This window comes from Apostichopus japonicus, chromosome 13, assembly GCF_037975245.1.
Source record: "Apostichopus japonicus isolate 1M-3 chromosome 13, ASM3797524v1, whole genome shotgun sequence".
Lineage (NCBI taxonomy): Eukaryota > Metazoa > Echinodermata > Holothuroidea > Aspidochirotida > Stichopodidae > Apostichopus > Apostichopus japonicus.
The window spans coordinates 18,341,301-18,368,378 of record NC_092573.1 but is presented as its reverse complement, the minus strand read 5'-3'; the positions used below and the strand labels follow the sequence as shown (position 1 = coordinate 18,368,378).

The 27,078-nt window shown below is 34.2% G+C and overlaps 1 protein-coding gene across 2 annotated transcripts in view; it reads right to left on the bottom strand.

Annotated features, from left to right (window-relative positions):
• LOC139978744 (G-protein coupled receptor 54-like) overlaps nucleotides 1–25,836 on the bottom strand; it is a 71,031-nt gene extending 45,195 nt beyond the window's left edge. The window contains exon 1 of one of the 2 annotated variants that reach the window (XM_071989203.1): nucleotides 25,370–25,836. The gene's annotated coding sequence lies outside the window, so the exon portion shown is untranslated. Of the gene's footprint in view, nucleotides 1–8,135; nucleotides 8,602–25,369 lie in introns of those variants that run through there. The other variant, XM_071989202.1, reaches the window with a different exon arrangement.
• Nucleotides 25,837–27,078: the final 1,242 nt, after the last annotated feature.

Sequence of the window (27,078 nt, the reverse complement as noted above, 5' to 3'; positions counted from 1 at the left end):
AGCTGAAGTTTACGAGTACAAGTATGATTTTAATTAACCACCAATATAATGCTCCTATATCAATGTTGAATGAGTGCCCTTGGAGATGACATTCGTTACATATCATATCACATTATGTTTATAATATGAAAAGGAATATCGCGTCTGCAGCGACCTATAGAACTATCATATGATTAAACAGTGTAGACGTTTCTTGTTTATGCCCCCCCGTGGCTCATATTAATATCGTCTTAAGTCTCACGTCGACTTGGGTGAATGGCTTTCATATTAGCGATGTGATAGAGAGAATCATTGAATATCTGCAAGATATATTTTACCCGATTTGTGATTTCTATTTATATAAAATTTAAGAAATAATTCACGAAAGTTTAGATTAACTGAGTTGATGACCACAACGTACGTCAAATATAGTCATTTATATCTGTATATAACTTTATGATATCTTGAAATATTGAATATAGTTAAGCTCTTTAAGATATGAATATTAAATAGCTCATCTATTTAAGATGTCAGAAATTTGAAATTCCGTTATATCAAATAATCGAATAGTGATATCAAAATATGTAATTATGATAACAAACATTTTCTCACAACAATTAAGATAATTTTCCTTAAGCAATTTAGGATATCATTAATGGAATGAAAGATGTCATTTAATGTTGAATGATATCATTATTTAAGTTTAATTAACGAAAGTGTAAACAAATTTTTGGATTAAAAAAAAATGCTCCGAATTTGTTCTTTTGTCGGATCATAGAGACGTCGGAAAATAGAGACGTCGGAACATAGAGACGTCAGAACATAGAGATGTCGGAATATAGAGATGTAACCGATAGAAGCCTTACCACATAAAGGTAAGCTTTTATATGCTCACAGTATGCTTAGTGTCAGACAAAGGCATGCATGCACTTTCTTCAGTTCTCTAAATAGTCACTTGACAATTTTGGTAAAGCAGAATATATCTTTGGGTTGGAGGAGGCTCAGGGGAAAGGAAGGTTCGGAGGGGATGTGATAGGTACATAGAACTCTCTCACTGATGTGTTACATTGGGCACGCTTTCTATCTAGTTTGAGTCATTTTGTAGCGATATTTTGTCCTCTCATATCTGATATCGGTTTACCACAAAGTATTACACATCCAACGAATTCAAACAAATGTGATAAATTCCCTTTTTGATCAAGTTTTTTTCTTTGAATTCACGAGTGTATCGAGATTAATTAACGAGTACAGTATTTGCATAGTAGTCATTTGTAATCGATATTGTGAAGCGCCCTACATATGATCACAATGTTTGTAACTTCTCTGCCCAATTAAAGCAGGTGTCTATGTTACTGACAAGACCGTTGACAAATTATCGCAGGCGCACTAAAGTTAACGCGTGTATCCTTACGGTCAGTGAACTAGAATTGATATCTTTTGTTACAAACTACGCGTTACGGCACAGGGATACATATAGACGACAAGCGATACAAGCACTAATTGACAGTCGTCGATATTATATCCCCGTAGACTTGAAGACTACGTCAAACCGAAAGATACGACGAAGATGCTTCAAATGAGAAAAGCATGCATATTAAGAATTAAAGACACAGAAAGCGTACCAGAGAAATGAAGTGGTACTTCAGAGTGTTTACATACATACATACACACACACACGTTTAAATATATATATATATATATATATATGTATATATATATATATATATATATATATATATGTATATATAAATATATGTATATATATACCTATATATATATATATGTATATATATATGTGTGTGTAAATGTATATAATAAATAAATATATATATATATATATATATATACATATATATATATATATATATATATATTATGCAGAAGTATTAGTCAACTGTTCATAAGGTACGGAGTAATTCGTTTCTTTTAATAGAACCTAAATCTTTTGATATTCATATTAATATTCCTTTTTTAATGAAGCCTTAATCTGTTTGATATTAAATATTCATATTTTATCCTCAATTTTAACCTATGTAACATTTTCCCTTTTATTGAGTTCCACCAATAATGTCTTTATCTTCACGTTCTTCTCTCCGTTATGATTTTACCCCCAAAATAACTTCTTGAGTTAAGCAATGATAATAATACCAAGGTTGATATATTATTCTTCAAATATATTTATGTAATCCAGAGCTATAGTTGCCAAGGTAGACTTATAAACCTATCAGCCTGCAGTCGAGTTAATGGCTTTTTATATACCGAGGATTTTCTCCTCTGAATTAAGTTTAAACTTGTTTCATTGCTCAGAACTGAATCCTCATGTCTATACACGTTCTCCAAGATATAGCCGCTTATCTAATGAAGATGGGTAATTTTCGTTATTGATGTAAACTGAGCCACTTTGTTATTACAGTTCGTTTCAGACGTATTCAGCTAGAGGCTTATTATACAGCCGTAAATCTTTTATCGATTTCTTGCTATAATGTGTGTTGAAATCATAAATGTTCTGTATTATTTCTGTTTTAATATCGTATATTTCCACTTGCTTATAAGACAGCTATTGAATCAAACGCTGTTCTTATCTTTTTGTTTTTGTGTTTTGCTTTGGTTCAGTGAGGCATTCAGTGTTAAGCTCACTCGGCTATGTATTTGCATAGACGTTCTGCCCATCTTCTCTTATTTCGGTTCAATCATAAATCGGCTTTTTTTCTTGTATATTGGTATAACTACTGTATGTTATCATTGAAACATGAACAAAATGAAAGATAGACTACATTGTTCCTGCTAACTATGATCAAACCACAGCTACAGCCTGCTCAAATATTGAGGCAATTTAAATTCTCTTTTATTAGGGTTAGATCATATGGTCTAAAACTGTCTTTGTGAAACTAGTGCGCAGTTAAACAAGATTCATGTTGTGTGCATCTGCCCGGAATGATATTTTTTTCAGTTGATAAATATTTGACAATAAGAACCACTTAATTAGGTAATGCATTTATATTTAAATTTATCATTTGCTGCAGCAAACGCTTATCATATTATTTTATGAAGTAAAGGAACTCGACCTACAAACGATCAAGCGATAAAGTAGGGGCTTGATTTCAACTTTTCATGATATGCTTTATATTTTGCCCTTTATCAATGCGTTACACACAACGCTGTCGGCTTCAAAATAATATTCTTAAGAGACTCACATAATATCACAGAATATCACATGTTAATGTTTCTTTAACTTCAACATTAAGTTGATGAAAGCACTCACTTGATTTAAACTTACAGAACACATGGTTGAAAGTATTTTAACAGGAAGTTTCGGTATTTTCCGCAGTTCTTAAGCTTGAAGCGGGCCGACAGTTCTTTCAAAATCAGAGTTACATAGTTAATACATGAATCTTGCATATTTATTCTGATGCATATGAAAGTTTAAGGTCTTGTAAGGAAATGTTAACGCCCACAGTCATTCAGCCGCATGCGCGAAGGGGTCAGGGAGGGCCAATGGATGCTATACTAAAGAGTGATTAATTGGTTGTGTGATTACTCTTAGAATGATAAAACGCACTTCTTAAAGAGTTTTTTTCAAAGGAGTTCGTATTCTTAACAAGATTAAAAATTTAACTTTAAAGATAGATTTCATATTTTTGTTATGTCAATACACTGGCTTTTGCCAATTATACGGGTGATTCCATAAGCTAAAATGGTGGAGGAGAGGGTTGCTAGGGGGATATTTTTATAATTGTAGTAAAAGTACTCTAGTAATTGATCGATCATCAATAACTTTTATGTGAATTTAAGTAAAGGTACATACAATAATTAAATCCTGTTAAACTTAGCAAGACGGTAAGTCTGTAAGTGTATGAAGTAGTATAGTTATTGTTCAGCTTGTACCTGTGTACGTTTTGAAATTAAACCAAAACCAAAAAAGAAAACCCGAAAATATCTTAATGTAAGTATAGTTGTCTTTCAGCGTGCAAACGTATCCTTAATATGTCAGATTTCATATTACCACGTTGGTTATTAAATTATTAATGTATTGAGGGATATACTTAGATTGATTGAACATGTTTGGACATTTAAAAAGTATCTGTGACAAATTAAGAAGGGGGTCAAGGGTGCAAAAAAAAATGCTATTCGATCGAGATGTTATAACCTTAATAGTAAGATTTTACCTTTTGATGCCTTTTACGCCATAAATTTGAGTTTCAAATAATGTCAAGAATCTTGCCGTCATCTTTAAGTTTTATATTTCCTGGTCATATATCAAGGACTTGGAAATTAGACATCCTCAAATTTACACAGTGCAAATAACGTATTACCGACCTTTTATGAACACTGACAACCTTTCTATCACAAGACAATATCGTGATGCCCTTAAGGGACATGCTTGAAAATGGATCAGCCATATCGAGCGCTGTTATTTTATTAAAATGTTTATGACAGAGTGGCCTTAACAGAAACTTTGAAACTCATGGAAACAGCAGTCAGACCCAACACTAATCAGATGTATCCACATTTGCTATGCATTTCAATTTCTTACTTCTTACTATATATACATAAAGTATAGTATTTTACACTTTATTTCTATATCTAATATTGTGCTCACAGTATTACTATATGTAATATAATAAATATGTATATATATATATTATATAAATATATATATATATTAAATATATATATATATTTATATATATATATATATATACATATGTATGTGTTTGTATGTAGTAAGACCGGTACATCAACGTCCTTGACCTTGAGGTTCTACGTAACAAGACAAACGGTTATATACATGCATATGTGTGTAAAACATCTGTCATTTATACGCAATATTAGTCGTTTACGAAGTAGTTGCGGTCGCATCTGGATTACAAAGCAAAACACCATCAGATACAAGAAGGCAAAAATAAAATACGTCTTTTTTTTTGTAACAACAGCTGAGAGTCAAACGGAAAACTGTATGTTTTTGGATTATCTCAGAGAGACTGAAAGAAGGATCACTCCTCTCACCTGGCGCCAGAGTTTGTTGAGAGAGGATGAAATCGATTATATAGAATGTTGAACTCTCATCTGGAGGGGGTGCCAGGCTTAGTGATTTATGGGGAATAAATGTTGAGCTCTGAGCATTTTATAAATATATTCTATTGTCGTGAAGCGGCATTATGTTATATTGATTGTGTGCATCTCATTTAATTCTTGTATTAAGACCTGCGATAGATTAAAGACACACATGTATCATTATAATCATTCGTATTTTTTGCTCCCTGCATGCATCAATCATTAATGTTTACAAATGGTCTGACATATACTTGCATGTGATGGAGTTAGCTTTTTAGCCTTTTAAAATATGTTCTATTCTTTGAGAAGTGGAACAGATTCGAGAGATAATGTCATATATTGATGAATGCTGGCTCCTTTTTTATACCTTCATTAGACATTATTACCAGACGTTATTGCAAACTGACATCACCTATACCGTAATGCTAAAGCACTACTGAATGAAATATTGCTTTAAAATGGATGAACACTATAGACAAGTATTGCAGAGGATGTCCAGCTCCCTGTATGAATCAATCATTAAAGTGTACAGATGGTCTCAGATATACTGGTGTGTGGTTTCCAACAGTCGTTTCAAACCATTAGGAAGTCTTAAAATACTTGTGTCAATATGAAGCTTTACACACGTCTCAAATAAGGTTGCGTTGCACGTGAATTTAAAGGAATCTCCACGTCCCAAATACATTTGCTTCATAAATATATAAAGACTCAAGCAGTGTGAGATAATGCTTTTAAATAGAGCTTTGAAATATGAAGTTTCCCACACTGCTTTCTCACGCTTGGTTCGTTAACTGCAACGTATGTTATAATGTGAACCATTGTGTGTGTGATACATTTGCATCGTACATAAAATAAACTAGGTAAAACAATTGTATGTAAATATAGGGCTTTCCGCGTGTGCCACATGCATTGGTTTAATACAGTGTGAAAACTGTTGTATGCATGCACGTGACTGTGAGGTATTACATACGTCTCACATACACTTGATTTTTAAGTATCATACAATGTGAAAGCATATGTGCGTGGGTATGTGTGTGTGTGCATTGAAAGAATTCCACGCGTCTCGTATTTAGGCCTACCTTCCTTTTCACGACTGACATGTAAAGCAGTGTTTACGAGTTTAATTTCAATATGATACTTTAGATATGTCTTCCGACGAATCCGTCACGACTTACTGACTGTAGCAATAGTTAAGGGTTTGTATAAACACACCATGTCTCCCGACAAACGTTGAATTGTATCATAATATCTCTCGATTATTTAATTAATAGATGTAGGATGTATATGTAACAGGTGTCTAAAGCTATTATATCAATAATACCTTAAAGTGGACGTTCGGGGGAGCATCATTAGTAAACTTAAAGTTTATTAATACCCGGAATATTGGGAATAAGTCTATACAAACTGATTAACAAGTTAACATATACCGTCGACTTTAATCTATACAGAGTTTGAACGCCTATTTGGTGGCAATAAATTCTTGCCAGACTTTAAGCAGACGGTAATGTAGGCGTTTTGCTGAACGCCTCCATTAAGCCGAACCACTAACCGCGAAGTACATTTCAGTTAAGACAAACGTCGAGATCTGCTATGTGTTATGCCCCTCCCTCGATGGCGTAGCACATGAACAGGCAACAACAAAGTAAAGAGAGAGAGAGACAAACTCGACGTTCATTGAACTTATCCAAGTAGTTTAACATCTTGAAAACTCAATCATTCGAGAAGATTTGACCAACTGAAGGACAAATTAATTTTGTTTTTGTCATGGCCATTGGTTGTGACTAATATTGAAATGTATATTCCTTCCCAAATGGACCCATAGGTTCGTCACCTTAATTAGATTAACACACATATCGTTGATTACATATTTGTTGCTCTTTCGTTCATCTTTTCTTGTTGCAAATGGTTAACAGAAACTAAACACTTGTGTGAATTCCACAGAACTTCCAATTTGAAGAAGAAAAAAAACTTCTGTTCGTGGCTTTCTAATGTAACAACTATAGTTCAAGAATCAAATATTATGTATTCAACCGATGCCAATATATTAATGGAAAATTCACAAATAAGGAATACCAGTTAATACCACAAGGCATAGATTCAACATTCCATAAATGTTGGGTCCAACTTTTTGTGATTGGTTTAGTATCCAGGTATACACTCTGAAGTAGTAGGACACTTTCTTTGTAACTTTAGGATACATTTCATTAAAACGAAAAGACAAAACATACGTATTTCACTGAAATATGTGATATACTTCTTTAAAGCATACAGCTAATGTTGTAAAATTTGTTAAAGATTTAAAGATAATTATCAGAAAACCTTGTTGGTTCTGTGTATAACATGGGAGTTAAACATGGCAAAACAGATGAAGCTATTTATATATAGAGAATACATCAGCCCCAAATCACGACAACCAGGACCTGGACTTCTTATCAAATACAGTTGTTTCTTTTTATGGTCTCTTTTTGCCCTGTCTTGCTGATGAATATTAACAACATACACTCAATCACATGATTTCCTTCATCATGGAATCCAACGTGTCAAACAAACCGCTTTTCGAAAGAAACTATATATGTACCCGGAACTCACCCAATATAAGTCTAACATTAAATCATGTGGTATATTTCATAATAGGTTAGTAAGAATTTTAATTTTACCCATGTTACTTTTTCATACTTCTGAACATGTTTCGTTTACATTGTGATTTTGTTGGGGTTTTTACTTCCGTCTTATAATCTTCCGTGAAATTGGTCATAAACTGAAGTTTCGAGCATTTTTACTAAATGTTTGATGTTTAATGAACCGCTAATGCATCTCTCCCTCTCAAAATTAATAATCTCTACCTTTAAGTCTAACCAGCTTTGTATACCCTTGCAAAGCTATTTTCTGCAGATGTAAAATGTAAGACATTTTATTGTATAACAACTAGCCCGAATTCATTTAACGCTTTGATATAATATATCTTTATCCTTTGTGCGAATCAATTATCTTGTCAATTTTCTTCAAGTAGACAAGTCTATGCCGTCAATGATATTAGATCAAAGAGTATGGAGTAATTTATTTGCTCCTTTTGTTACAGACAAAAACTGTAAACTACTCACCTCAAACAGGTCGGATTAAAATTTATCCAATCGCAAGAAAAGAAAAGCAGAAAATACCTCAAGTGACTTAATAACACTGATCCGCTAGTTAAATTCCTCGATAACAAAACGCAAAACCATCCCAGAAATACAAGCAGTTTTCAAGTGATTTTCACCTCTTATATAGAGATATATAAGATACACTGTTAAGACACAGTCAGTATGTTAAATACAGCCAGGAACTATAGTTCACATGTTACTCATGTCTTCTGTCTTCAAGTCTCTAAAGCGTTCTGAAGATTTTTCAACTTTTCTACTCAAAGACTAATAATGCAAACTGCGCGAAATCAGTGGCGGCCGAGATTGTAAGATCTTACGAAGATGAAGCTATACGCACGCGTCAACACGAAATACCATTACAGCGTTACGTTTCAAGTTAGTTTGGAAAATTATCGCATAGATATACTACTACTACTACACACACACCGGACAGACTTATATATAAGCGTTTGAGAGTGTCGCAGTGTATAATATCTGTTAGTTTAAATGCGTGGGCGACTTTGAAAGAGAACCAAGAAATGTAATTGGATTACCCAAGAAACACAGCAAGGTTCTGCTGCAGCCTGTTAACATCAAGTATTTACTTGTATCAAACATTTAACCTATCCTCGTGACCGCTCGGTTTACTAATGTAATTTATATTCTTTGCAAGACCGTTTAGTCAGCAGGAAATGAAAATGAAATTTTCGTTGTTAAAACTGCACGACTTTTTCTGATTTCAGAATAACAAGCATGGCCTCTCTGTCATAATATAGAGTGTTCGGTGGATGGAAATCGCTGAGCGATTACTAGCAATCCAACTTCTCTTACGTTTCTGTACCATAAATTTATCTAAACTGTCAAAACTGTCAACGCTTAGATTGATCTTTATCAATGACCAAGTTTAAGTTTTTAAATTTTTTTAACTGTAGCATAAAGAGAAAGCACTGTAGCGTATGATAGATGAAAGAATTATGGACAATCTCATTTAGAGGTTACTGAAAGACGTTGAAACTTAAATATAATGGCACATAAAAGTAGACTTGCCCTTATAAAGTATTTGAGTAATATCTGTTAACCTCATTTTTCATCATTTTGTTGTGATTTTCCTTTCCCTCCTTTTAATAGTATTTAAAAACCCTTTTTTTTATCAGTTTTGTTCTTTATTTATTTTTCGGTGAACATATAGTGGTCGTCTAATTTGTATATCATTTATCAGTATAATCATTAACAATTTATAATGATCAATTATTATTAAGTAAAAACAATACAAGGGTTTAAAATCATTTTGAGCTACGATATGAGGACAATTTATACATCGCAATATCTTTAACAAGAGGGCGTGTTCAAGTGAAAGCTCTTTAGCGTGAGTCTCATTTTGTGTATTGTGATACTAGAGTATAGGAAGTATGCTTGTATATGTTGCACAGTATAAGGGAGACGCAATGGAACACTAGACGTACACAACAGCCTAACAACGATATCGAATGGACATCATAACCAAAACTTAACAAAGTTGTAAACGTACATTTGAGAAGGGGGGGGGGCAGGGGTGGTGGTGGCTTTTGTGGCAGAATTTGTCTTCGAAAACGGTGCTTACATAAACCCACGAGATACTGACATATCAGTTACAAGGCGAAGGAACGCACTTCCCTAATTGATGGCGCTCTTCAAGTTTTGACTGTATGATAATGGGGAGCTAGTGTCAGCGTGTATCAGTTTTTGCCCTCCATCGGTCGGTACAGCAAATCAACTAAAACAATTTGACAAATGTCTTCATTTCCATTATTAAAGGCCAGAAATAACAGCAAAGGTAAGCAATATGACACACTAGATTTTTAGTTTGTGTAATTCATTACCAGTACTGATTATCTGCGCGGTATGCTGCATATATACAACTCTCTTGTTTTTGAACCATAACTCGCGTGATAAGAGATAATACGTTCTTCCTTAAATTTTCTCTCAACTACATAATCTAATATGTCACCCACGCTTTTAGTCTAAGACAAAAAAATTATATAGTTAGAAGAAGGAAAGATTAGGAAGAGCTTGAGAAGAAATTGATCGTGGCGCAACTTCAGAAAACAAACCTAAAATAACACATCGATAAAATTCCGGCGATTCGAAGGTCATTCTCCGCCAGACCCTGTTTAATAATATTATTAGACGACGAAATAAGGAAATATTTGATTAACATGTTTACATCAAACTTCGAAATAGGAAAGAATCTGAAAGCATCGTTGATAATCAGAGGGATGATAAGCGTAACCTTTGACCTCCCGCGTGTATTAGTTAAAATTATTTTCGCGTGTCTTTTATCAGCTCAGTGTACAATACAGCCTATGTTATACATCAGAGGTCGTTTGATTTGACAAAGGTGCTGTTTATACGCAGTATTTAGAAATGAAGTACATTACATGTATGTCATGTTTGTAGTCCAAACATTTCTTTTTCATTATTTAAAAAAAAAAACTTATTTACTGATGGCAGTATTCAGGATTACATTTAGCTCCTTTGAATCGTACTAGCATCACAACTGCAACACAATGGCATCACACCTTCAGGAATCACGATGCCATCATCAAACAAGGACATTATACTGTATGGTCTTCTTTGTTTAATAATATAACATCATTTGTGTAAAATGTGTCTAATGTGCAAAATGAGTGAAGTAATATTAATGATTATTAGGGAGACATCCCTGCAGTGTATATGATAGTGTTAAAGGCTGATTATATGCATAATTTTAGCCTTTATGTATATACCGGACCAGGAAATTGTCAATTTAAGTGCTAGTATTCTTTAGCTATTCCGGTTCTCAAGATATTCAGTTTTTAAATACGCTTCATATCTTTCGAATGTTCACTTGAGGCTAAATTGATAATCATAACGTCGGTTCTTTAATTCATGACGAAATGTTACTTTTAGAACTGCATTTTTTGTTCGTCCAATTAATCGACCAGAAGATTTTCTTTCAACTTCAAATCACCGACGCAGCATACTTGAATGACTAACTCAATATCCTTAATTGACAAATTTTTAATTTATTGTGAACGAGTTATTTAATGCCATAAAAATATTGTTTTCCTACTGATGTGTCTATAGTTGCAACTAAGGAACTGACTCGCGTAAAGTTCTGTGTTAGACTTAGTAGTACAGCTACTTTAATTGATGAACCTCTGACGTTTGAAGGATCATTTCTCAAAAATAAAGAGGAGTAAAGAGGTAAAAGTATATAGGATTGGTATAGCAGTGTTTGTTAATGGTTTTACAACAACTCAAAATTAATGTTTGTAGGACCATTAAAACAATTCTTTCCAACACTTTTGCAAAACATAATAGTTTTGAAATAAGAAGGAAAGACATCAATTGTCCTTTCTTAAATTCGATCCAATGGCTGATAGTAGAGAGAACTGTTTTGTTATAGGAAATAAGTATAAAACCAATTGAGTTACTTTCAAGAATATACGCCTAATGTTAATTTTATGAGGTTCATGTTTTTATTTAAATATACTAATAACCAGGAACAACAATATGACACATGCTACACCAAAATTCGTATAACGAATATAGCGTACGGTGTCGATGATAAATAACACAGCATTATCTTAAGCTTGTTTATATATATATATCTCTTGTCCTATATGAAAAATTATTAAAGTTATTTCTTTATACAAGTCATTTTTAGCTCACACACATTACTGTGTGTGAGGTTATAGAGATGTTGTCAAACTTTTCAAACCAAAAAATCAGCGACTTTGTTTTTTATTCTTTCCATTTGAAATTTTGTGAGTTTGTAGTTAGGGGATTAAACTGTTCCCCTTTGTTATTGACAGATCAGGAAGTGTTAAAACATTATCACTTTTGGTAAGTTCTAGTAGTTCCGGGAACAAATTGTTTATAGTATTTGCACACGACACCATTGTTTATCCTGTATCAATTGCGGATTGCGAGCCTTCCGTTGATGCGGTTAGTATTTGTAGCTGGTGTCCCCCCCACCCCCCCCCCCACCCCATCCCTCTGCCTTACTTGGTATGTGCCGTATGATATAATACGTCACTACTTTGTGCCAAATAAATGTTGGCTGATATTGTTTCCAGAGTGGAGGTTTACTACTTCTATTAAGGTGTTTCCCGTATTAACATCCCCCCCCCCCCCATTCCCCTCAAGTTCATAACTGGGCCATGTAACTTAAATCGACTAAAGCAAATCTGATTTCACGCGACCAAATTGGCTGTTTAGTGTGTGATTTCCGTTGCATATACAGTTAACTCAATGGAAAAGTTCCTTTGACTTATATACTGTGCGATAGTAAAGAGATTTTTCAAGTTCTTGCGAAGGGAAAATCAACAAATATCTAACAGTCATCAGTATTGCCTCAAAATAAGCTACAAATTTAAATAATGGTCACCCATGATGAAAAAAATCCGTTACTGTCATATAATTCTCCGACTTTATGTCATATGGTTTTAAATTATTTTCGTCTTCCCAATGTTTCCTTCCCGTATAGTCATATATTTGAAGGAAATTCTATTAACCTCAAATGAAACTTTTAACCTTATTAAGAGGATTTTATCACCATACTACGGATCGATCTCACCTTTAGCATATGGAATGGAATGGAATTCATGAATTGTTACGAGTTGCCTGTTTTCTTTTCTTCTTATATACAGCCCAATCGTGTGGGTCATTTACTGTATAGCCTCGTATAACCATATTAGCCATGACAAGTACAGCGTAATGTTCACTCGAAAAAGGCAGAGAATTACACTTTCTTCTTCTTCTTAGTCTTCTTCTCCTTCTTTATCTCCTCTCGTCGTATTGTAACAGACAACCTTGATTTAAACTCATTTGAAGAGGGAAGACGATAGTGAATAAAATTACGCTGGCCTCATAGGTTATACCTGTTTCTCTTCAATGATTCCTTATATAGTGCAGCAGCGGAGAAGATAAACCTACACCCATTTCACGCTCCAATTATGTTGGCGAGTTACTTACATTAGCATTCGGGCCCACTCAAATCATTACTTGTAATGACTAACAAATTTCACGTTTTTGTCAAGATGGATCGTAGGTGTAGGCTATATACCGATCTGTCTACCAGTTTAAGCCGGAGCTGATGAAGATTATTAGAATTCTTGATGGAATTAGGCAAAGACCTTTCCATCTTCTTCCTCTTCTTCTTTTTCTTCTTCTGTTTCTGTTTCTTCTTCTTCTATTCTTTTTGTGCACTTTTAATTCGAAAGCTATTCCTCTTCTTAGAATTTCAAAGCGTTGTCTCACACATTTCACAAGTATTAAGTATCATTACTTGATAAAAGTGGAAGTTGCGACTTCTCGATGAAAATCAGATTAACATTACAACACCTGATCAGCTTTCTAAATTGAAATAAAGTTCTATGATTTCGCCTCACAGATATGTCAAAGACCTCTACAATCGAGAGGATGATAAATCACGTTTAAGATATAGAAAGCATCTCAGATTGGGTGTTCATGACACGACTGTAAATGAGTATATAAACTGATTGTACTTTTCCCCCTAACAACTGCATGCGCATGCGTGTGTCCTTTCCTACAGATTTTTAACTATCTGTGTGGCCTGTACTCGTCTTCGCATGGTTAGAGTGTCCGCATATAAAGCGGGAGGCCCGGGTTCGAATCCCGGTGGAGGCTGGAATTTTTTTCACTGTTCAAAATTTTCCAACTCATTACGTTTTCCATTATATATATATATATATACATACATATATATATATATATACATATATATATATATATATATATATATATATGTATATATATGTGTATATATATATATATATATATATATATATATATATATATATATATATATATATATATATATGCGGAGGGCATGAAACCTTACTAATTATTGTCAATATTCGCACGCAAGACCAGCCTTCACTTTTAAATATCTTACGCGAATCGCATATTAAATAGAATATGAGTCTATACATGTTCGATTTCTGTAAGATTATTGAGTATAAGTTATTACCCTCTTTTTAACTCAAGATTCCCTTCCCTTCCCCACCAATGTCGTATATGCCCCTCGTACACTGTCATATATACGTCTGCAACTATTGGTATACAGGATCGAGTTGCCATAAGTCCCATTCGATCTTAGATGATGTAATATCAATCAGAGACAGAGAGAGCAATATATATATATATATATATATATATATATATATATATATATATCCCTCTATATCTCTTCTTCTCTATGTCAGAGGATCTATTATAAGAGACCGGTTGATTTTTCCTCTAATGATTTATTGACCGTCTGTCATCCTCTCTGAAGAAAATCGTATTTGCTTCCAGGCATAAATGGCGGGAAGATCCAGAAGCATGAAAGTTTGATGTCAAGTCTCAACGACAAGAAAACTGTCATCTTGCCAATTTAAGTCTCAAGCAAATCTAAAGATAAGTTGAAATCATTGACAAGCTATTTCAAAGCCCGCGAAAAAAGGTGGTACATTTTTGATTTACCATTTACTAAAATAAAACTTTGAATATTTAATAAATGGCAATCAGCTGAACCGTCCAATTATTTCAACTTAAATTGAATCAAATAATTCGAAAATATAGTAGGCAATGGCATTTTAACGACACAAGGGGGTGTCCAATTCTGTCTTACGTGTTACAGCAATATTAGGATATACAATATAGTACTGCTAACAGAAGCATAGTACGAGTCCTGCGTATAGTGTAATAGCTGAGTTGAAAATTGAATAGGCCTATTAGGCAATGTATCATTTCTTTGAAGTACAATTTTGTCGGCCGTTATGCCTATATAGTAATGCTTACATATAAATATATATGGGTGTGTACCAATTGTATGTCTGTTTGCGTGTATGTCTGAATGTATGTTATATACATATATATATATATATATATATATATATATATATATAAATATATATATATATATATATATATATATAAATATATATATATATATATATGTGTGTATATATATATATATATATATTGATATACATATATAAATATATATAACCTATATATACATATATATATATATATATATATATATAACATACATATACCCGCAAACATACATATTTATATATTTGATTTAAACATCAAACCATCTGAAGAGGTCATCGATCCTTACCTATTCAGTAGTTCACATCATTACTCGATACCAAAAATGTTACTCGAGTAAGACATGATAATATCTGCTCTATAAAAAATCTTGTACAAGAAAGAAATTGGACGCTCACTTGTTCCACATTCTTCCGTTTTCTTTTTCTTTTACTTAGACTTACAGTAATGTTTACCAGCTATATGTTTTGTCGTTCCGCGTGATTTCGTATCTAGAATATGATGTAGATGTATCCACACATGTACATACACATTCACTCACTATATGTATCATTACTGTGTATTCCGTACTAAATCTAGTATAATAGCTTTATCATCGCTGATAATAATTTAATTTATGAGAAACAAGAAATACATTGCCCCTACCCCATGGATAATTACCCCAGCAAATCCTTCCCCAAGAACGAGTGTTCTTTCCTTGTGAGAAACTGTGGCACGCACTCGGAGTTCTTTACATCCCGAGTGGAGGACCAACGAAGAGAACCAATGGGGGGTCGAAGGAGGGGGTTGGGGGTTGGGGGGTGTTGAGGCGGAAGTCTTCGTTAATTAAGGTGCCATCAATTATTGTATATGAATTATTCACCGTAACATATGTTTGAATATAACACGTTGAACGTAATCGCGCTTTGCAAAACAATCGATTACTTCACCACAAAGCTAACATTATAATATATGAACTGCATTAGTTTAATGAACCTGATAACATTTCATCTTTCCTTTCGTATGGTCCTACCACAAAACGTAACCTTCGTTTCTGACATGTCATAATTTGTCGTTTTGCTTCCAACTGTGCGGCCCTTCGTTGTCGCCAAGCTGTATTCCCAGAAATCAAACTTCATATTGGAAATGTAATTAACAAGAACCGTTTGGAGTACGTGGGACGATTTTTTTTTTGAATTCAAAGAGCATGAAGTATGAAACGAGTGTTGCCAGTCTAAGAGTAATGAATACTATCGCGTGATGTTGTCACTTGTCACAAGCTATATTCCTGAAGGAAATGATACAAAAGACAAATTAGTAGGTATCTTAACGGACCCCTCAGCAATGCAGCTAGTTACAGTTAATAACTCAAAATTATTCAACCCGTAAGAAACTGTTCGACATCCAGACGCATATATATATATATATATACATATATATATATGTGTGTGTATTTATATATATATATATATATATATATATATATATAATACGTTATGTCAGTAAGCTGATAATTAATCCAAGTTGGTTGGTAATAATTCGGTTGGTAATTAATTTCAATAGTCTCGTCATTTGTCTCAATCGGTTGGTAATTAATCTTAATCGGTTGGTCATAGATCCGAGTCAGCTACTAATTAATTCAGGTCAGCTAGTATTTCATCCCAATCAGCTGGTAAGAAAGAATCAGCTGGTACTTAATCCGAATCAGCTGGTACTTATTCCCAATCAGCTGGTACTTATTCCCAATCAGTTGGTATACTTATTCCTAATCAGCTGGTACTTAATCCCAATCAGCTGGTGCTAAATCCCAATCAGCTGGTACTTAATCCCAATCAGCTGGTATTCTTAATCCCAATCAGCTGGTATACTTATTCCCAATTGGCTGTTACTTATTCCTAATCACCTGGTACTCAATACCAATCAATTGGTAAGTTATCCCAAGCAGCAAGTATTTAATCTCAATCGGCTTATCCCAATTGGCCTGTACTTTGTAATATTTGGGCTCCTAATTGTGACATCATAAAATGTTATTTCCATTGTGGAATGATAGTATAAATTTATTTTATCCGCTTGCCCATCTCTACCTTCCTCTGTTCAATTTGCTTTTCACACCCGTCCCCTACCCCCTCCCCTACCCCTTCCCCTCCCCTATCCCTTTTTACAATGTAACAAGGCTCTCACGTTGTGTTCAATGCAGAAAGTACGTACAAAAGTTAATCTTACCCGAATGAAATAGACGATAAAACTTCCAAACTGATCCTTGATCAACCTCTTCTAAATTAGTTAACATATGATTCCCCTTCATGATCCCCTTCTGGGGATCGAACAAGGATTATCCCTTATAACCTTATCGTATCGTTGCAACTATACTTGGAATATAACAAATCAACTATGTCAGACGGCTCCAAAACAAATTACTTAGGTCTGTAGAAAATGCATATATTGTGGAAAGTCCCCAGGTAGTTAGAGAGGATTACAACTCTGAACGGCCATATTTTTCTATAAACGGGGAAAGGTCACCTGTCACCTTTGCAAAAGAAAAAGTTGGTTATTCCTTTCATTATTGATTTCTCTAGCCATCATATTCATTTGAAGAAAAAAAAACTCAGTTGTTGAATGTTAAGTTGTTTTAATAACACCTTAGATGCTTAAATTCTTAAGAGAACATTCGTTGCTTTTCCAGACGAAATATCATTACTAAAAGCAAGACCTACCACACTTTCACATTGCAATGTTACCGAGCCTAGCCTACTTTGCATGTAAGAAACACACTTTTGGTTTTGAGGCGAAAAGAAACTTAAAATTTTACAGATACCGTAGAGGAAATTGATCAAGTGAATATAGCTGGAATGCCTTTGCATGAAATCAGTCTTTTTTTAAAGTGAATACGTAATCTAACTAAAAATAGGGAATCATTATCTTGAAGGGAGAAGTCACACTTTTTGGAATTAAGAATTCCTCAACCTAAAGAGACCCATTTCATTTCTCCACTTGGGTTCGTTATCCTTGTTCAGTCATATACATCAGATAGTACGACAACTTTACTGGGAAATTTAAAACTGCAACTTTTAATCAACTATGTGGTATATGTATTTAAATTATCTTTCTTCTTTCCAGAGGACGAAAGTGGCAATGTGCGATAAGAAATCTTCCGGCGGTATAGATAGGTGAGTTACCTTGATGTGATTTTACTCTCGAGAATATTTTAACTTCAGAATTACATTACTAGTAAAGCCTAGAGCTCTTTCTATTTATATATAACCAGTTGACAAAAAAACACTTTTTGCTGAAATCGAAGCAATCCGTAAACAGTTTTATATTTGTTTTATTAATCATCTTTAGGCATTCGTCTGATTTATTGAATTAAAACTTTAGATATAACGATATGTTATATCAGGAATAAATATGTAGGGTTTGGTTGGCCTTGAAAATTAACCTTGGCTGTAATGGAAATCTGAGAGGGATTTGGATGATAAAAAGTTAAAAAGAAAATGGAAAAAAAAAGTGTTATAGTCTTGAAATTGAAATAACTTCAACGAATTCTTGAAACATGAAAACCTTTTCCTTAGAGAGATAATTATTTTAATCAAACTTAATGGAGAAGAAGGAATTTGGTAGTTAAAATTAGTAATATAAGTCATAAGCTCGTGTGGGTGCTTGTGCGGTTAAAATATGACTGACGGAAAAAAATGTTTCTAAAACTAAGTATAAGGGGGGAAGAGAGAGAGAGAAAAGTCTTTCAGGAGAAGTAAAGTTTTGTTGAATGATATGAACAGTTATGAGAACCTATCAGTTGCCTTTAGTATAACGTATACGCTATCATGTTCATCCGTATTCATTTATGCCTTATATACGTATACTGATGTGTGGTGAAAGTGTTTAATTTTTCTTTGACTCTCATTTCGAAAGTTCGAATGTAAATGTTTTGGGGGATGCTGGGACAGCGGAAGTGGGTTCGTATTTGGCTTGGTGGGTCACAAACTTCCAGGAGCGATGGGGACATTTGTTTCTTTAAGAGGAATATAAACTGCTGAGCAATGGAGTAGCTGTATACTAATGATAGCAATAAATCTCTCTTTGGTTCATTACTTTGTGCTCTCTCGTGATTACTATAGTAACACACGTCCGGTCATATTCTAAACAATACCAATAGCATGTTCTGTTCAGCAACTAAGCAGGCATTATTCTATGCATACAGTAGGTGCATATAGCTATACGCCAAAGGATCCGTATTAGAAGTTACAATGATCAAGTAATGCGGTATCACACACTGCAGGTATGTGTGCAGTTTTGTGGTTGCCATGTGAATCATAAGACATACAAACTGGATCTTACTTGAATGGAGCATAGATGTAATTTTGCCTCAGAAACTTCAAATTATTATGACAACCAGGGACTGTTGAGCCGGCATGGAGAGCCAGGGGTAAAGTGCCCATCGATTCCCAGTTATTTGTGAAGAACTTCATAAATCAGAAGTGGCAGGTTTTGATTTGTAACTGAAAGTGCCCCTCTGTTATTTAAAAAGTGTCCCTTTATTGAGAAATTCATTAAAAAATGTAATTTAACGTTCAAATACTTTCGTCTGAGGTTCAGAACACTGCACAGAGAATCAATTCTATTGAGACGTTTTGAGGTGATTTCATGCATAGTTTTGCGACCTCCAAAATCAAAGTAACATATCCTACTTACTGCCAGTTTCTGTGACCCTCCCGCCCCCCCCCATCCCCCTCCGCGATGGTTGAGCTCTCTTCCCGCCGCCTCCATGAGCAACTAGCGATTTAGGTTAAAATAATGAAAGAATAAGAGGAAAGTAAATAGGTCTTAGAGGAGAAATTTACCAAGTGAGGTGAGGTGAGGCGGGTGTGAAAGAGAAAAAGGTTCGAAGCAAAGATGATCTGATAATATGGGGTACAAAGGAAAAGAAAAAGAGCATTGTTTATAATGACACAGGAAACAAGTAGGAAATTTACCATGACAACGGTATTCAATTTAAGTACGTACTCTCCAAAATCAATAAATACATTGATCTTCCTTTTTGGGGGTAACAGGATGAGATCTGAGATGAGATCTAAATTTTACACTTCGGATGTTGATTATTCGGCATCAAAGAAGAAAAGGGGAAAAAAATCCTTTTTGTCAATAGTCGCTTAATCTTAGCCCACGATAAATTGTCTATAGTATACCTATAGCTAACAGCTATAACAGCTTTCAAGCTACCGTGTGACGTCAATTTATTTGGTTCTGCAACATTTTCAGTAAACATTATTCTTATCGCAACAAAGCCAATCGGGTCCGTATTCAAAACTATTTGAAAAAAGACTCGTATTTCGTCAGCAGGTGAATTAATGAAAAAACAAAATACTTCAATACTCAAGTTTCTCTTTTTTGGGTTTTTTGTTTTTTTGTTAAAGAAAATATAATTCGACGCCGACACAGGAAATGAATTGCTCTCAAGTCGAAGCGCTCTGACGGGATCTCGCTCAACGTTAATCAATTATATCAGCATTGCAAATTTTCTGCAGTATTGACTACCTCCATCGACAGGCCGTCCAAGAACCAACTTTTACTTTAACGAGAAGGAAAAGCCAGAGAGAGAGAGAGCCAGGGAAAAAACTCCTGCAAAGATGTCCAAAATTGACGGTCTAAAAATACACTTCAGAAAAGCTCATGGAGTTAAAGTAGCTTTCGTATCGAAAGATGTCTCAGGTAAAAGTGATTACGTCTTGATTTATTGTTTTGCTTTGATAACTGTCTCCCGGGAAGTTAAGTGAGGAATTACCTTTGGCATGACGTTCATATTTAATCAACAACAGAACAGTTTCAAATTAAAAAAAAAAAAAATCCATTTGACGATGTTTAACAATGTTTGTAAAATAGTAAAGAGTTTTAACTAAAAGAACGGCTTTTCTCATTAATGCAACATAAAACTATAGCAGCAATCAATGGAAGAAAAGGCAGCTATACATAAACTATAGCAGCAATCAATGGAAGAAAAGGCAGCTAGTATTCTGGCCACTCTCCTCAAATCATTGACGCCCTCTGAAAATATACATTCTCATCAAAAGTAGTTATATGTTAACAATGAGAACTGGTTCGCTTCTACTCACATTGCTAAGCCTATATCTTTCTCTTCGGTAACACACGGACTCCCCATATGCAAAGTATATAATGTGCGACCCATCAGATACCATTTCGCAAGACTACATAATCAACATTCCAAAAACAATTAGGACGAATCAATATGTTAATCGAATAATTGGAGTAGGTAAATAAATTGGAAGAAATAACAACAGGGTTAGCGTTATTATTAAGATTTCGATGAAACAAAAGTATAATTTTTGCATGAAATATTCGAAATTTCAATGTCCCACCTGGGCCACCGCACTATCTACAAAGCTAAAATGCTTCTGGTATCAGACCCTTACCAGTTTTCTCCCCCGTTTTTACTTTTGATCTAGCTTATTACGATACCTGAATCTGTGTATGTTGTTCACATGTACAATATCATAGCAGAGCTAACATAATACTTGTGCTCATATAGATAGCAAGGACGCATTATATTAAATTCAAATAACTAACTTATTTACCTGAAATAACCAGCTGAGGAAATTTGTTTCTATTTAAAAGTAGAACAATAAATAAGTATATTGTTTGCATTTGGACTTGATCCACAAAGACAAATAAAGTGTTGTCACACATTCCAGTATTTGTTCAATGCATCATTACTATAGTTCTTGTTTGCTCTGTTTTTAGGAAGAAAACATGTTAACGTCTACAGGCCTATATATTTCAAACTGAATCAATAAATGTTTGGAAAATATTTGCTAATCTTATATCGCATCAAAACGTATCATCATTATCATAATATATTTTCTATAACCCAGTCCGTCCACCGAAGACGTATAGGGCACTTGTGTGCTGTAGGTTTAACTCATAACAATCTAGTACCATCCACAAGTCTTCCCCTTGACTAACCGTATATAATACTCAGGACAAATCTTTTCGCGCTATGATGTAATCGCCCCTTAGCTACATTTATTTTGTACTAGCGGTTTAGCTAAATAGAAAGTAGCTACAACCGTTACTTTAAGTGAATATCTACAAGTATTCAAATCTCTATGCACTGATTTTAAAGTACATCGTTTGTTTTTTGTACGCCAGTGGTACTGTGGTTTTATTCTGTCAGTTATCCTTGTCTTTGCTATTTGTTTTCAGACGTATTTTCTGTCTTTGTGTTGTTTTTGTTCCAGCTGACGGTCAGTGATACCAACCAACCAGATGTGTATGACCTTCTGTCGTGAGGGACAACAATATAGGAATCAACATGTAAAAGTGTATAAAAGAAATTAGAGATTTTACTCATGTTTATCATGTATGTACCTGTGAACACATACCCCCCCCCCTCTTTAAAAAAATATATATCACCATTAAATTTTAAAATTTCACTGGACCGTTAAAGTATTAAGAAAAAAACTACCCAGACACCAGCTTCTTTTAATAAAAACTAAATTAACGTTGGATATTAAAAAGCTTGCCACTTGAGCTCAGTCTGGAACCGAATTTTATTTCCACATTTTGAGGCAATAAAACAATCGGTGTATTAATAGCAAAGTTTGCGGTGCGTTTGATGTGGTCAACAACAGCAGGTGTTGTCGTTGTTAATTGATATTGCCTAAGATGAATTGTTCACATGAGTAGCTATAACTAACAGTAGTTAAAAGAGAGTTTATCAGTTCGGTGAATAAAATATTCAAACAAATCGTTAATGGAATTCTTTTTCCCAATAAATATAAATATATATATATATATATATATATATATATATATATATATATATATATGTATTATATAGGAATATATGTAATATATGGAATTATATGTAAATGTCACATGAATTCGGTGCTCTGTGTATCATACATAATAATATATTATCTGCATGTGCAGGTAAAGGTTTGGGTTTACGATGGCATAAAATAACTCCCCATCCCCACCTACGGGGAGGATTTTTTGTCGACTATGGTTTGTAATGTGACGTCACTCTGAATAGTTGTTATTCATTTATTGAGATGTTTCAATTTAAGACGTTCGTTATGTTTTTAAATCAGATATTTGTATCGTTTTGCTCATTTTGTTAGATGAATTCTCAAGACAGATGAAGATGCGTAGAGAGGTTTCGCTATTCAAATTCCGTTCCTTCAACTTTTCAGTAAGAAGAAAGAACTTAACACTTTTGTACGTCGAAGTCTATGAACTTTAATGTACGCAAGGATTACATTTCGTTTGTGTTGAATTATCGATTTGCCAATTTGTCTCCTTTCCGCTTTTTAGCTTGTTTTTCTCTCTTTTCTTCTGTTTTTCATTTTCTTTTCTTTTCTTTTACTTCGATCAGTGTAGTTTGAAGCAATCGAGGAAGAAAAATGAAAGCAAGAAGGAGAAAGAAGAAGAAAAACACTTCTCTCCAAAGTGAGCCCTGTCTTTGATGGAATTGATTTTCAATCGCTTTTGAACGCGTAATAACGCATAGTAAATTAACATGTCAGTGGAACTATCGCATATTCACTTTTAAAATTTGTCATAGTTTCTACGAAAATTTGATTGACAGATATATACGGAATAACTGTTAACATCGCAGTTCATCAATCTCAAAATGAATGAATTCTCTGGGCTGTAGCAGCACCTGTATTTTAAACCTATATGTCGTATATTTGATGAGATGAGATGTAATCAAATATTTTAATTCTGATGTGATCATTCTTGACAAACGTCAAGTGGAGCGGTTGGACTAAAACGCAGAATTTACATCTAAAGTATATATATATATATATATATATATATATATATATATATATATATATATATATATATATATATATATATATAATTTTATTCATATTATTACAAGTATTATAGCAACGTTAACTACCGGTATACAACATATGAAAATTAATTTGTGCCTAAGGCCATTTTTTTATCATAATTCTTCATATATTCTATAGTGGTAGTGCACTTTTGGTTTCCACATCAGTGTCTTTTGAAGTGGCTTGTTAATCAAAAATGAGAAATTGGAACGTTAAACATACATTATTTGAATTAGTTTATATGGGTCACAATCTACATAGGACTAAATATTAACTAACCATGTTTCTGTTTCATGCAAATAAGAGACCCAGATGTCGTTATATCATCTTTTCATATGTGTCCCAGTAGCAGCTGTTTGTGCACTTCAATTGTGATGTAACTTCCGCCACTCGCCCGCAAACAAAAGGCGTATGCAAAGTAATGATATTACTATATAAATTGCTATAGACTGCATCCATGTCACGAATGGTCGTTATATAAATCAAAATGGGTTTTGTTTATTTTTGTTTGATGTTAATATTCAAGATATATAATGTGCGAGTATTCGCCTACGATAGTACCGTATATATAGTTGACATGTAGGCCTAACCCAGGGCTTCTTAATTAGTTTTCTACGATAGGCCAGAGGGAAACAATTGGAGCAAAACTAGGCCACTCAGGTTAAAAATCTCATGATACCTGGATTGAGCTATATACGAGGTAGGCCGGGGAGGGGGGGGGGGGTGCGCAAGCTGTAGAGGCCCTCGTACCCGATTAGTTTATGATTATTATTATTCACGGGCAGGATTTGGACCATGGGCCGCCTGGTGACGTCAATAACAAACGTGACCAGCTCTCGAGGTCGGCAGCACGACGCGATATACGTCACACAGACAAACGATGGCTTACACGATTTACTCCGCCGTCTGGTACAAGCGGTCAAAGTGGTTTGTACTGTTCCTGTTGCTATCCCTAGAGAGTACATGGGAGGCAGGTGATGGGATTCACACAAGAAAGTTTCGAAAGAAAATATAGTTACGAACGCGCAGTGTCACAATATCGCTAATCACTACAGTTTCCGTTAAGTGAGGTACAGTAACTACCCCGCAAGAGCTTTGTACCCTCAACCGTCCATAGCCTAGTGGCTAGGGTGTCCGCGTACAGAGCGGGAGGCCGGGGTTCGAATCCCGGTGGATGCTGGAAGTTTTTTCGCTGTTCTTGATTTTCCAACTCCTTACGACTTTCATTTATTTATATTTATTTGCCTTTGTCGTTTACCTCCATTTCATTAAAGCTTAGACTGATTGCCATTAGCAATATTAAGTTTACTAGAATAATAATTTATTTTCTTTTGTAAGGCAAGTTGCGTTGTCTCTTTACGCAAATGGACAAAGATTTGTTTATCAACAAGCAATATATATATATATATATATATATATATATATATATATATATATATATATATATATATATATATATATTTATATACATACACTGTATATATTAACTAACAGATAAGAGTCTGTACTCACCTGTGGTTTTCTGTGTTAATTATTGGTAACGCACACTTTACTTCACGTGTCCCTGCAATAGAACGCAGACCGGGAGTATTGAATAGTATTGTGGCACACAGTCGTAAGGTTTGTTTACCTGTATATAGGTCCCTCTGAGCAAAATCCAACATCCAAGTTACATAAAAGTGTATAATATATCGAGTCTGGATGCTTCATCTCGCTAAATGATTAACTTACCATAAAGATCTACATAACTGTCAAAATTATAGCAATCAACAAGTGCATTCAGTTTCATAATCTTGTCTCCAATGTTGTAACACTTAGGCCACTTTTCAAAAGCCTGCCATTTTGTTGTGTACCGCTTGAAATATTTTTAAGTACTAAAACATTAACTTTGATGCATATTCATAGGTTCTCCAGTGTACGATTTAGTGACATAATATTAGTTGACGTAAATATTGTCTCTATATATTTATGCTACATCAATGTAAAGTATTGTAGCAGCAATTACCGTTCCTATCAACACTATTATATAACGAAAACAAAACCGCAGGCCTACGTATATTTAAAACCTGTTGAAGATGACGTCACAATTTTGGGTAATTCAAAAGTGCAAAGTTCTCCGATCAATAGTTGGCAATGAGTAAGTACGGAGATTATGATCCCTAAAAAGTGCAAAACAAGACAACATATTATAAACAAATTTTGCCAATGAATTGATTAAAAGTCCATTAACACTAAAATTGAACACTTTGGTATTGCTCTGATAAAGTGCGGCTCAGCGTGAGCTAGAGGAAAATTTATAGTTTTCAGGTGTTTGACCATATGCGTGTTGTTTTATTAATAACCAAATGATATATATACTTTGAGACCAAAAGTTCACCTTTATTATTTTCAGGTGTTATCGTAGCACAAGACCAAAAATGGAAATCTGCAGGGGGGGGGGGTTCATTTCATGAACAAAAACCGTAGATGATTTAAAGAATGGTAACAAACAAGTAAACAAACATACGAGCAATGAATTGGCTCGATGTGGATAGTACTTGTCTAGTTCATTTGTTTAACCTACATGTGAGCTCAGAACTTCAAAATTATTATTATTATTAATTTTTTTTATAAGAAAAGAAATGTCTTACTCTCATGTTCAGTACTTAATATATTAAATTAGTATATATAATAACGTGTCGTAATTCAATAACAGATACATATATAAAATTTGATTACCCACATATTTAAAATGTAATCATGTTACGTTAAGTGTAATGGCCTTAACTGTAATTTTGCGGCATACATTTTCCTTTTAGCAGGTGCAGGCTTTGTCGCCAAAGTAATACACATCTTTATACTCAGGTCTGACAAAACCGGACGGGAAGGGGTCCTACAACCACGGGGTCCGAAGTAAATAAGGGACCACTTGACAATTGGAGAACCGGGAAAATATGGGATAAAGATTGTGTGTATGTAATGTCGTGCGAAAGGGAGGGAGGGGTAGGGGGTGGGGGAGTGGTAGCAGGGCAAATGCCCCAATTCCTCTCGTCAGTCTATCAGTCAATGGTTCATTCAGGGGATATTTTACATTCAGTCGCGAAGAACCAGACCATAATTACCAGTGTAACCCTCCCCCCATTTTATTTAAATTCGTACAAAGTATTTAGTAGCACAACCTTACGTTTTGACCTAATAAAATATATTGTAAATATGCCTCAGAATGCATGATGTCTTAACTT